The sequence below is a fragment of the Triticum dicoccoides genome, chromosome 7B (genome assembly GCF_002162155.2).
Source record: "Triticum dicoccoides isolate Atlit2015 ecotype Zavitan chromosome 7B, WEW_v2.0, whole genome shotgun sequence".
NCBI lineage: Eukaryota > Viridiplantae > Streptophyta > Magnoliopsida > Poales > Poaceae > Triticum > Triticum dicoccoides.
Window position 1 is genome coordinate 478,928,997 of NC_041393.1, and position 14,165 is coordinate 478,943,161.

Below are 14,165 nucleotides of genomic sequence, written 5' to 3' on the forward strand. Positions count from 1 at the left end.
GTTTTGTAGGACAATAGCAAATTTCCCTCAAGTGGATGACCTAAGGTTTATCAATCCGTGGGAGGTGTAGGATGAAGATGGTCTCTCTCAAACAACCCTGCAACCAAATAACAAAGAGTCTCTTGTGTCCCCAACACACCCAATAAGATGGTAAATTGTATAGGTGCACTAGTTCGGCGAAGAGATGGTGATACAAGTGCAATATGGATGGTAGATATAGGTTGAAAATATAAAAACAGCAAGGTAGCAAGTAACAAAAGTGAGTGAAAATGGTATTGCAATGCTTTGAAACAAGGCCTAGTGTTCATACTTTCACTAGTGCAAGTTCTCTCAACAATGATAACATAATTGGATCATATAACAATCCCTCAACGTGCAGCAAAGAGTCACTCCAAAGTCACTAATAGCGGAGAACAAACGAAGAGATTATTGTAGGGTATGAAACCACCTCAAATTTATTTTTTCGATCAATCCATTGGGCTATTCCTATAAGTGTGACAAACAGCCCTAGAGTACGTAGTAAGATATCACCTTAAGACACACATCAACAAAAACCCTAATGTCACCTAGATACTCCAATGTCACCTCAAGTATCCGCAGGTTTGATTATACGATATGCATCACACAATCTCAGATTCATTTATTCAAAACAACACAAAGAACTTCAAAGATATGCATCGGGAACAAGTCAGGGGGTCCACGAGGCAGCCACGAGGTGGGGGATGCGCCCAGGGGGTAGTGATGTAGGGTAGAACCCTAGAGGCCGATCTTTCATGTTTGGAGAGAATCCCTACGAGGAACATGAAGAACACGAGGAGGGGAACAAGGGAAAAACACGAGAGAACACTCAACCAACAAGAAGAAAGTCACACATGTGCTAGATCATCGAAACACAAGGAGAGATACAAGATCCAAGTCCAACACGGGACGATACAAAGGGTAACCGGTTCTTCTCCGTGAGGAGGTCTTGATGTTGGTCTTCTCCGGATGGAGGTCTTGAATCCCGGTGGATCTTCTCCGAAGAGGTGTCAGTCCCTCACAAGGAGTAAATCCGGATGGATGAGCGAGGCTCTATCTCACAAATGAGCTAAATCAACGCTAACCCCTAGCTAGGAGGTGGGAGAGATCTATTTATAGTCATAGTGCAAATGGGGGTCGAAGTGAAGGGGTACAAGGGCATCAGCCCGAAGCTGCAGTCACACAGGCAGCGGACGTCCGGTCTCTACCGGTCGTCCGGTCACTCGCGGAGGTTCAGACGTCCGGTAGGATCGGACATCCGCTGTTTTGGTTCTGGTGCTGGTGTGACGGACGTCCGGTGGCCTCGGTCTTCCGTTAATATCCTCTCGGGAGTCCAGTTGCCGGACGTCCGGTGCGGTCGGTCGTCCGCTTGCTGGGAGTTGACGGACGCCCGGGGTGGGCCGGTCGTCCAGAGCCTATAGATTTTGCTATCCAGTCTTCCTTGGGCTGTTGCGGCCTCCAGGGGTCGAACGTCCAGGCTGGGCCGGTCGTCCGGTGCCTATAGCTTTCGTGGCAGCTCTTCTTCTTGTCCTTCCCGCTTGGTGTCCTCGCCGTCTTGGCCATTGAGTGTAGCTGTTCCATGGCTCTCCTCCAAGCACCTGATCACACATAGAGTCTCCGCGTGAGGTAGTAGCCATGTCTCATAAGTAGAGAGAGGGAGTTCGGAGAGGAGCGAGTTCACCTTATCTTCGATAGCCTTTGCTCGAGCTCTTGTCATAGGTCCAAGTAGTGTCGTGGGAGATGTAGACACGTCCATGGGGATGAACGTGCGATGCTCCACACCATCTTCCCCCCTTGGGAAAGATCCGACCTCGGATCGAAAGTTTCATCACCATGATATGGCGAGAGGTCTTTGATGTTGAAGATGTCGCTCACGTTGTACTTGTCTCGTGGGAGGTCGATCTTGTAGGCGTTGTTGTTGTAGCGTGCTAGCACCTTGAAGGGTCCGTCGGCTCGAGGTAGAAGTTTGGACTTGCGTTCGTTGGGGAAGCGGTCCTTGCAAAGGTGTAGCCACACGAGATCTCCAATGTTGAATATCACGGGTTGTTTGTTGATGTTGAGCTTGGTCGCTAGGCGTTGTACTTGGCGCTCGATGGTTGTCCTTGTATCTTCATGCATCTTCTTGAGGTAGCTTGCTCGTGCACTCACGTCGAGGTTGGTGCGCTCTTGTAGAGGAAGAGGTAGGATGTCCAATGGGGACAACGGGTTGAAGCCGTAGACGACCTCAAAGGGGGACTTGCCGGTAGTCGAATGTCTTGCGCGGTTGTAGGCATACTCGACAATGGGTAGGCACTCCTCCCACTCCTTGATGTTCCTTTTGATCAACACGCGAAGTAGAGTGTAGAGTGTACAGTTCGCCACCTCCGTTTGGATGTCGGTTTGAGGATGGTATGCCGACGAGAACAAGAGCTTGATTCCGAGCTTGGCGCATAGAGTCTTCCAAAAGTAACTCAAGAACTTGACGTCGCGGTCCGAGACGATTGTCTTTGGTACTCCATGGAGTTGCAATATTTCCCTACAAAAAAGATTTGCAAAATGTGAAGCATCATCCATCTTGTTGCATGGAATGAAATGTGCCATCTTAGAAAATTGGTCCACAACAACAAACAAAGAATCCTTTCCATTTTGAGTTCTAGGCTAACCAAGTACAAAATCCATGCTAATGTCTTCCCAAGGTTGATAAGGAATAGGAAGAGGCATGTAAATACCATGGGATTGAGCTTTAGACTTAGCTTTGCAACATGTAGAGCATCGGTTGACGAAGCGTGAGATGTTGCAAAACATCTTGGGCCAAAAGTAGTTCTTGGAGAGCGTGGCGAATGTCTTGTCATGTCCAAAGTGTCCCATGAGTCCACCTCCATGAGCCTCTTGCAAAAGGAGCAAATGAAGAGAAGACTCAGGAATGCAAAGTTTGTTAGCTCTCATAAGATAATCATCTTTGATGTAATATTGTTCCCAAGATGTATGCGTCAAACGCTTAGCATAAGGAGTAGCAAAAGAAGGATCATTTGCATACAAGTCTTTGATGTGGTCAAAGACAATAAAGTTCAACTCAAGTTTAGTAACAAGCATGCATATGCGGGAAAGGGCATCCGCAACAACATTTTCCTTACCCTTAATGTACTTTATCACATAGGGAAAAGATTCAATAAATTCACTCCACTTGGCATGACGCTTGTTCAACTTAGTTTGACCTTTCAAGTACTTAAGTGTTTCATGATCGGTATGTATGACAAACTCATGAGGTCTAAGATAATGTTCCCAAACATGTAGCACACGCACTAAAGCATACAATTCTTTGTCATAGATGGATAGTTAAGTTGAGTACCGGAGAGTTTTTCACTAAAATATGCAATGGCTCGTTTTTCTTGCATCAAAACTCCGCCAATTCTAGTACCGCTTGCATCACAATGAACCTCAAAAGTTTTGTCAAAGTTGGGCAAAGCGAGAATCAGAGCATGAGTAAGCAAAGATTTGAGATCATCAAAAGCGGTAGATTGCAAAGGTTCCCAAACAAAAGGAGCATTTTTCTTACTCAAAGCATGCAAAGGTGCGGCGATGGTGCTAAAGTCTTTCACAAAGCGATGATAAAAAGCCGTAAGGCCAAGAAAGCTACGCAGTTGTTGCAAATTGGTGGGTTGGGGCCAAGTTTTAATTGCTTCAATTTTAGATTCATCAACATGGACACCCTTGGAAGAAACAATGAAACCAAAGAAAACAAGCTTGTCAACACCAAATGTGCACTTTTTCTTGTTGGCATAAAGACGTTCCTTGCGAAGAGTTTGCAAAATAGCCCTAACATGATTTAGTTGCTCTTTCTTGGATTTGCTAAAAACAAGAATGTCATCGAAGTAAACCACAACAAACACTCCAATGTAAGGACGAAGCACAAAATGCATAAGATGCATGAAAGTACCGGGAGCTTCCGATAAACCCATAGGCATAACCAACCACTAATACAAGCCAAATTTGGTTTTGAAAGCGGTTTTCCATTCATCACCTTATTGTATGCGGATTTGATAATAGCCACTTTTAAGATCAATTTTGGAGAAAATGGTGGCACCGCTAAGTTCATCAAGCATATCATCTAAGCGAGGAATGAGATGCCTATAACGAACGGTAATAGCATTGATGGGTCTACAACCCGAGCACATGCGAAAACTACCATCTTGCTTGGGCACAAGTATAACCGGAACGACACAAGGGCTTAAGCTTTCACATACATGTCCATTGTCGATTAGTTGTTGTACTTGCCGTTGGATGTCCTTAGTTTCTTCAGGGTTGAGGCGGTATGGAGCTTTGTTTGGTAGAGGTGCTCCGGGGATGAGGTTGATTCGGTGCTCAATGCCTCATAGTGGAGGAAGTCCCGGAGGTAGCTCATCGGGGAAAACATCTTGGAATTCCTGCAAAAGAGAAGAGAACACTGAAGGTAGATCGTGAGAGGTGTTAGTTTTTGGTTCCCCATCCTTGCACACAAGGACAAAGTGCATAACACTCAATGGGTTCTCACCCACTTCTCTCATCTCACTTTTGGTGGCAAATAAGACGAAGTTTTTCTTGTCGCACATCATGGAGGCACTCAATTTTGGCTTGTGGCCCTCACTCTCTTTTGGGTGGATCACTTTCTCACTCTTCTCTCCATGATGGGTGGCTTGCTTGTCGGCTATCACTTGACTAGGAGACATAGGTCGTAACACATACTCCTTCCCTTTCATCTTGAATCTATAGTGATTGGTACACCCATTGTGGATGATGCCGCAGTTAAATTGCCATGGCCGACGAAGAAGGAGGTGGCAAACGGACATTGGGACGACATCACACTCCAAAGTGTCCTCATTGCTCCAATTTTGAAGGAGACTTTAACCATATGCTCAACCCGTATAGTGCTGGAATCGCTTAGCCATTGGACCTTGTAGGGGTGCGGGTGCTTCATCTTGACCAATTGGAGCTTGGAGCATAGTTCTTCACTTGCCAAGTTGTGACAACTACCTCCATCGATGATGACCTTTATGAACCTTCCATTGATGCCGGCCTTAGTGTGGAAGATGTGGCATCTTTGGTCTTCGTCTTGTTGATGTTAAAGAGTCAAGACTTTGGAGACAATGAGTGCTGGGCTCGAATCCTCATCACAAAAGACTTGATCGTCTTCATCTTTGTTCACGCGCCGGTGCATGGCCACTTGCTCAAGGGCTTCCATTTCCTCTTCACTCATGGAGTCATAGGTTCCATCATCATTGAGGATCATGGTTCGCTTGCTTGTGCATTGGAAGGACTTGTGGCCTCGGCCGCCGCAAGTGAAACATTTGAAGGAGCTTGTCTTGACGGTCTCATCGGTTGGAGTAGATGATGAAGCGTGCGTCTTGAAGTTGCTTGTAGTAGGAGGAGGATGACTTGAGCTTGTCGAAGTTTTCTTGTAACTTTACTTGTCGTTGTTGCTTGTAGATGGCTTGGTTGAGGTAGAAGTTGGAGGAGTCGTTGAAGCTTGGTTGTTGGAGAAGCCGTAGGTCTTGGATGAGTACTTGGCATACTTGAAGTCATATTACACTTGACGTTCCGCTTTGGTAGCTTGATGCAGAGCTCAATGAGGTTGGACTAGGGTTGGAAGTCGGCAATCTTCTTGATGGGATGATTGAGGCCATTCAAGAAGCGTGCCATAGTTTGCTCATCATCTTCCGTGACATTGGCTCGTATCATGGCTATCTCCATTTCCTTGTAGTATTCTTCAACACTCTTTGTTCCTTTCTTAGTAGTTGGAGCTTCTTGAAGAGATCGCGGTTGTAGTAGGTGGGCACAAAATGTGCTCGCATGACATCTTCCATTTGAGCCCAAGTGGTGATTGGTGGTTCACCTCTAGCTTCTCGGCGCTCAAGAATTTGTTCCCACCATATGAGCACATAATCTTGGAACTCCAGGGATGCCATAGTGATCTTCTTCTCTTCCTCATAGTTGTGCAAACTAAAGATTTTGTCGACCTTCAATGCCCATGATAGGTACTCTTCGGGATCATTAGTTTCCATTGAACTTGGGCATTGTGAACTTTAGCTTGCCATAGTGTTGCTCTTCATTGTGTTGTGGTCGAGGATGATGATGATGCCCTTGACATGGAGGATAATCATCCTCATGTTGCTCTTGGCGTGGGGGAAGTCCATGATCAACTTGCTCTTGTTGAACTTGAGGTTGAGGAGGAGCTTGTCGAGCTTGAGGAGGAGGTGGGGGAACTTGACGTTGCACTCTTGGTTGGTAGTTCCGCTCTTGGATTTCTTCTTGAAGTGCTTCCTCTTGATTGCGCCTATCGCGGTTGCGCTTGGCAATGGCTCGACTTGATTCTTTAAGGGCACGTTGCGCCTAAAGAGCTTGTGCTTCACGTTGTTGTTGTTGAAGACGTTGAGCCTCGGCGTCTTGTTCCTCTTGATGTTGACGCGCTCGTCCTTCCTCTTGGTGATGTTGACGTTGTCGTTCCTGAGCTTGTGCAAAAGGATCTTGGTGAGGTTGATGACGAAGTACTTGCTCGTTGACTTGCTCTTTTAGATGATTGCCGTGTAGAGGATTGCGAGATGCATGACGGTCTTGACGCGTGGCTCGGCGAAGAGTATTCGATGTCGGTGTACTTGAGCCGGAGAAGGTGTTGTCGGAGTGTCGACTTGAACGGCTCCGTCTTGAGTATGAAGAAGTTGAAGGAGGGCAGTTCACCAACAAGGCACGAATCTCGTCCATTCTTGCATCGTTCTCTTGGTTGTGAACGTCGAGCTTGTTGTCGAAGTAGTCCCTTGTACGTTGCTCGGAGAGTCGCAAGTCGGTGGCGAGATTGTCGATGCGGTCAGTCATTGCTTGTTGCTCTTGATGCAATGCTCGTTGTGCACCAAAGAGGTGGCTCTTGGTGACGTATGATGTCATGTCGTCATCTTGCTCGATGAAGAGTGGGTTGGTAGAAGAACTTTGCCTATCCATCATTCCAAGCGAAATGTGAGTGGGAGAAAGACAAGAACTTATACGAAATGTACCTTGACCGATGTTGGAGATGGATCAAGATCACTCAAACGCGGACAACAAAATAGCACAATTGGTACCAATTCTTGTCGGTTCTCACACCTACACAAGTAAAAGCTGATGGTGGAGCTTGGTTAGGATGGTGGCACAAAATTTGATGCAATTGTAAGTGAGCTTCAATAATGTTGGAAAAGATTCAAAAATTTGCAAATGCAACAAGTAGACCAAGCAAATGGTGGTACACGGAAACTCACACGCAAATAGATAAGTGGGATTGTGCAAACCAAAAATGAGCCAAAATGTGTAGTCCATGAAAATGCTCTTGTTGCACAATACTAGAGAGACGCTAGCACGATTGCACAATATGCGGATACGGACTTGTGCACAACCTACTACGCAAAAATGCAACGACCTCTATCCCAAGTATGCTATATGTATGGTATTTCGGTGATATCACCCAAGATGATCAGATATGACAATCTTAATGTAGTATGATGCTATGGTTTTTTGCTTATAAGCTCTTTGCTTATCTTTCCTTCTTTGTTTAAAAGCTTGTTTGGCTCTTTCACTTTTGAGCTCTTTTCTCACACAAAACTTCATGAACCAAGATAGCAATTGCGTATGCGATGACAACTTTGTGACACAAAAAATGATGCCAAGATATGTACCACTATGATATGGTATGTATGCTATGTAGTATGATCACTAATGTGCACAAGTCACATTGCCGGCAATACTCAAAGGCTAGTCTCGATGGGTAAGCAACGCAAAAGTAAGGCTATGTGGTTATCAATGCAATCGCATGGTATGACAAAGATGTCGTGGAGGTTACCCTCCTTGGCGATGATGAGTCCTTTGCGAAGATGATCGTGGTGATGATGATGTCGAACCGTACCTATATAGCCAAAACACAATAGGACACGGGAACCACAACCCAAAATCTCAAAGACCAAAACGTGTCAAAATTGTCATATGAGGTATTGGTGAACGATGGTGGTGTATGTGGGCAGCTGTGGTGGAATAAGTGTTTGGAAGATGTGGTGGAAAGAGGGGAAATGGTGGTGGCTGAACTGAAAAAATTTAGTTTCGTCAGGTTTTTACGGACGTCCGGTGGGGCACGGTCGTTCGGTCGCCGGATGTACGGTGGAGCCCGGTCGACCAGTGCCTAGGTGGATTCGGGCACGGGAAGAACTGCTCGATTTCGGGGTGGAGGAAGGTGGGGATGTCGAATTCGAACGATTTTGTGGATGGAAAAGGGTGGGAGGGTGGGGAGGGTGGGGAAAGCTAGATCCACACGTGGCAACACAAATTCATGGATCAAATCCAACAAAACTTCAACACACCAACAAATCACAAAAAAAAATTGGGGCTATTTTTGGTGGGGACTTTCGGATTTAGGACAAAATCAACAAAATCAAGCTAGAAAACTAAGGGTAGGGGCTCCAAAAACGTGATCAACGTGGCTCATGATACCAAGATGATGTAGGGTAGAACCCTAGAGGCTGATCTTTCACGTTTGGAGAGAATCCCTACAACGAACACGAAGAACACGAGGAGGGGAACAAGGGAAAAACACGTACGAGAGAACACTCAACCAACAAGACAAAGTCACACATGTGCTAGATCATCGAAACACAAGGAGAGATACAAGATCCAAGTCCAACACAGGATGATACAAAGGGTAACCAGTTCTTCTCCGTGAGGAGGTCTTGATGATGGTATTCTCCGGATGGAGGTCTTGAATCCCGGTGGATCTTCTCCGAAGAGGTGCCGGTCCCTCACAAGGAGTAGATCCGGATGGATGAGAAAGGCTCTATCTCATAAATGAGCTAAATCAACGCTAACTTTAGCTAGGAGGTGGGAGAGGTCTATTTATAGTCATAGTGCAAATGGTGGTCGAAGTGAAGGGGTACAAGGGCATCAGCCCGAAGCTGCGGTCACACAAGCAGCGGACGTCCGGTCGCTTGCGGAGGTCCGGATGTCCGGTAGGATCCGACATCCGCTGTTTTGGTTCTGGTGCTGGTGTGACAGACGTCCGGTGGCCTCGATCTTCCGTTAATATCCTCTCGGGAGTCTAGTTGCCGGACGTCTGGTGCGGCCGGTCGTCCGCTCGCTCGGAGTTGCCGGACGTCCGAGCTGGGCCAGTTGTCTGGAGCTTGTAGCTTTTGTTGTCCAGTATTCCTTGGGCTGTTGCGACCTCCAGGGGTCGGATGTCCGGGCTGGGCCGGTCGTCTGGTGCCTGTAGCTTTCGTGGCAGCGCTTCTTCTTGTCCTTCCCGCTTGGTGTCCTCGCCGTCTTGGCCATTGAGTGTAGCTGTTCCGTGGCTCTCCTCCAAGCACCTGATCACACATAGAATCGCCGCTTGAGGTAGTATTCATGTCTCGTAAGTAGAGAGAGGGAGTTCGGAGAGGAGCGAGTTCACCTTATCTTTGATACCCTTTGCTCGAGCTCTTGTCATAGGTCCAAGTGGTTTCGCGAGAGATGTAGACACGTCTATCGGGATGAACATGGGATGGTCTACATCAGGTAGGGTGTGCCCTCCACCCTCGTGGTGGCCTCGGGACTCTTCTGGTTCATCTCCAATGCTCCGTGGGCTTCTTCTGGTCCAAAAATAATCTCCGTAAATTTTCAGGTCAATTGGACTCCATTTGATATTCCTTTTCTGCGATACTCGAAAACAAGGAAAAAATAGAAACTGACATTGGGCTCTAGGTTAATAGGTTAGTCCCAAAAATCATATAAATAACATATAAATGCATATAAAACATCCAAGATGGATACTATAATAGCATGGAACAATGAAAAAATTATATATACGTTGGAGACGTATCAGGCCGCTGTTGCTTCTGAGTTGTCGGCAGCAACATCTTCCTCGGGGATAGCAACTGGCGAGAGCGACACATCAGTTGTCCGTTCTGCAGCGGAGGCCTTAGCCCTGATGGAGGCCGCCCATGACCATGTCGAGTCCACCCACGCCCAGCTCATGGCGGTCACCGCACAAATCGAACGAAGCTTCTCCGACAATGGTCGGCAACCCATGGCCGAAGAGTTGGCAATCGCTGAGAGCGTTCGAGCAGCCGTCCATTCCTCCACCGCACACATTGTGACAACGGAGCCGGCCCAGGCCCAGATCACGGCCGCCCATGCCCAGCTCGTGGTGGCCTTTTCCAAAGAGATGGCGGTCGCGGATGGCAAGATGCTTGCCGAGTATGGTGTGATGGATACCATGGAGCCCCGTCCCCAGGAGACCGTCGGGCGCGAGCTGGACATGGAGGAGGCGGCGGAGATCGACGAGCACCAGCCGTAGTAGTACTCTTTGTTTTGTTTAATTAAGAGCATCGGTCTTTAATTTGTTCGAGTAATGTTTAGGCCAGCTATCTCTATTTAATTGCTGAACTTGCTCGATTAAGAAGTGTGGGTGTGCTGTAGTCTCCTTTGTGTACCCAAATTATGCAATGACGTGGATGGCCACTATAACCAGGGAAATTGGAACCAAAATTTTTGACATTCAAACTCATCACACACAGGTTAAGCCATCTGAATCGTTTGTGATGTTCACATATTGTACACAGCTATGAATAAGGGACCATGTCTGATGACACTTCGCGCAGTAGTTTTTTCACTGAACCAATTCAAAATTTTTGGCTTCCGCGGAAATATCTACCTCCCCGCCCCCTCCCCTTACCAAAAGCCACATTTCCCCTCCGCCTTCCTTTCCAAGTTGAAACCTTCACTCCTTGCTTGCAGTGTCGCCTCCTCATCGGCGACCCTCCTTCACTGCTCGGCCTCGTCTATCCAGGCAGGTAATCCACACCCGACCCCCATGCTCCTCCTCCTTCCACATCCCACATGCCTCGACCGCCAAGGAGACACCTTCCACCCAAATCACCGACCCCTCCATAGAATAAGCACCGCCCTAAGCCATGGTGCATGCAGTATAGCCAGGAGCTCAAGGAGCATTTGGTAGCGGAGAAGCAAATCGCGGCCGCATGCGCGGATGAGGTCGCGATGGCTGCCATTCGTGCCAACGCCCATGTCAGTGTCAAAACCGGCGAATCTCGGGTAGGCGATACCAAACTGTGCGTCTAAGGCTTATGGTAACAGGAGACGGGGGACACGATGTTTACCCAGGTTCGGGCCCTCTCTATGGAGGTAATACCCTACTTCCTGCTTGATTGATCTTGATGAATAAGAGTATTACAAGAGTTGATCTACCACGAGATCGTAATGGCTAAAACCCTAGAAGTCTAGTCTTGTATGATTATGATTGCCCCTACGGACTAAACCCTCCGGTTTATACAGACACCAGAAGGGACTAGGGTTATACAAAGTCGGTTATAGAGAAAGGAATCTTCATATACGAATGCCAAGCTTGCCTTCCATGCCAAGGAGAGTCCCATCCGTACACGGGACGAAGTCTTCTGTCTTGTATCTTCATAGCCCACCAGTCCAGCCTATGTCACATAGTCCGGCCATTCGAGGACCCCTTAATCCAGGACTCCCTCAGTAGCCCCTGAACCATGCTTCAATGACGAGGTGTCCGTGTTGGGAAACGTAGCAGAAATTCAAAATTTTCCATGCAACACAAAGATCTATCTATGGAGAGACTAGCAACGAGGGGAAGGAGAGTGCATCTACATACCCTTGTAGATCGCTAAGCGGAAGCGTTCAAGAGAACGGGGTTGAAGGAGTCGTACTCGTCGTGATCCAAATCACCGGAGATCCTAGTGCCGAACGGATGGCACCTACGCATTCAACACACGTACAGCCCGGGGACGTCTCCTCCTTCTTGATCTAGCAAGGGGAGAGGAGAAGTTGAGGGAGAGCTCCGGCAGCACGACGGCGTGGTGGTGGAGCTTGCAGTTCTCCGGCAGAGCTTCGCCAAACACTACTACTACTACGGAGGTGTTGGGGAGGGAGAGGGCTGCGCCAGGGGAAGGGTGAAGCTCCCATGCGCATCCCCACTATATATAGGGGTGGAGGGGGCTGTTTTCTTGCCCTCCAAGTCCATTGGGGCGTTGGCAAAGGTGGGAGGAAAGAAATCCCATCATTTCCTTCCCCATCGATTGTTATCCCCTTTTTTTAGGGATCTTGGTGCGCCTTGACCAGGGGTGTGGGGCCTTGCCCCCACTACCCACGTTCATGTGGGTCCCCCCATGCAGGTGGGCCCCACTCCGGAACCTTCTAGAACCTTCCCGGTACAATACCGAAAAATCCCGAACATTTTCCGGTGGCCAAAATAGGACTTCCCATATATAAATCTTTACCTCCGGACCATTCCGGAACTCCTCGTGACATCCAGGATCTCATCCGGGACTCCAAACAACATTCGGTAACCACATACAAACTTCCTTTATAACCCTAGCGTCATCGAACCTTAAGTGTGTAGACCCTACGGGTTCGGGAGACATGTAGACATGACGAGATGTTCTCCGGTCAATAACCAACAGCGGGATCTGGATACCCATGTTGGCTCCCACATGTTCCACGATGATCTCATCGGATGAACCACGATGTCAAGGACTCAATCGATCCCGTATACAATTCCCTTTGTCTAACGGTATTGTACTTGCCCGAGATTTGATCGTCGGTATACCGATACCTTGTTCAATCTCGTTACCGGCAAGTCTCTTTACTCGTTCTGTAACACATCATCCCGTGATCAACCCCTTGGTCACATTGTGCACATTATGATGATGTCCTACCGAGTGGGCCCAGAGATACCTCTCCGTTTACACGGAGTGACAAATCCCAGTCTCGGTTCGTGCCAACCCAACAGACACTTTCGGAGATACCTATAGTGCACCTTTATAGCCACCCAGTTACGTTGTGACGTTTGGTACACCCAAAGCATTCCTACGGTATCTGGGAGTTGCACAATCTCATGGTCTAAGGAAATGATACTTGACATTAGAAAAGCTTTAGCATACGAACTACACGATCTTTGTGCTAGGCTTAGGATTGGGTCTTGTCCATCACATCATTCTCCTAATGATGTGATCCCGTTATCAACGACATCCAATGTCCATGGTCAGGAAACCGTAACCATCTATTGATCAACGAGCTAGTCTACTAGAGGTTTACTAGGGACATGGTGTTGTCTATGTATCCACACATGTATGTGAGTTTCCTATCAATACAATTATAGCATGGACAATAAACGATTATCATGAACAAGGAAATATAATAATAATAAATAATTTATTATTGCCTCTAGGGCATATTTCCAACATTCTCCCACTTGCACTAGAGTCAATAATCTAGTTCACATCACCATGTGATTAACACTCATAGGTCACATCGCCATGTGACCAACATCCAAAGAGTTTACTAGTTCACATCATCATGTGACTAAGACTCAATGAGTTCTGGGGTTTGATCGTGTTTTTCTTGTGAGAGAGGTTTTAGTCAACGGGTCTGCAACATTCAGATCCGTATGTGCTTTGCAAATATCTAGGTCATATTGTAAATGCTGCTTCCACGCTCAACTTGGAGCTATTCCAAATGGTTGCTCCACTATACGTATCCGGTTTGCTACTCAGAGTCATTCGGATAGGTGTTAAAGCTTGCATTGACGTAACCCTTTATGCCGAACTCTTTATCACCTCCATAATCGAGAAACATATCCTTATTACTCCAAGGACAATCTTGACCGTTGTCTGGTGATCCACTCCTTGATCACCTTTGTACCCTCTTGCCAGACATGTGGCAAGGCACACATCAGGTGCGGTACTCAGCATGGCATGCCGTATAGAGCCTATGTCAAAAGCATAGGGGACGACCTTCGTCCTTCCTCTTTCTTCTGCCGTGGTCGAGCTTTAAGTCTTAACTTCATACCTTACAACTCAGGCAAGAACTCCTTCTTTGACTGATCCATCTTGAACACCTTCAAGATCATGTCAAGGTACGTGCTCATTTGAAAGTACCATTAAGCGGTTTTTGATCTATCCTTGTAGATCTTAATGCTCAATGTTCAAGTAGCTTAAACCAGGTTTTCCCTTGAAAAACACTTTTCAAATAACCCTATTTGCTTTCCATAAATTCTACATCATTTCTGATCCACAATATGTCAACAACATATACTCATCAGAAATTCTATAGTGCTCCCACTCACTTCTTTGGAGATACAAGTTTCTCATAAACTTTGTATAAACCCAAAA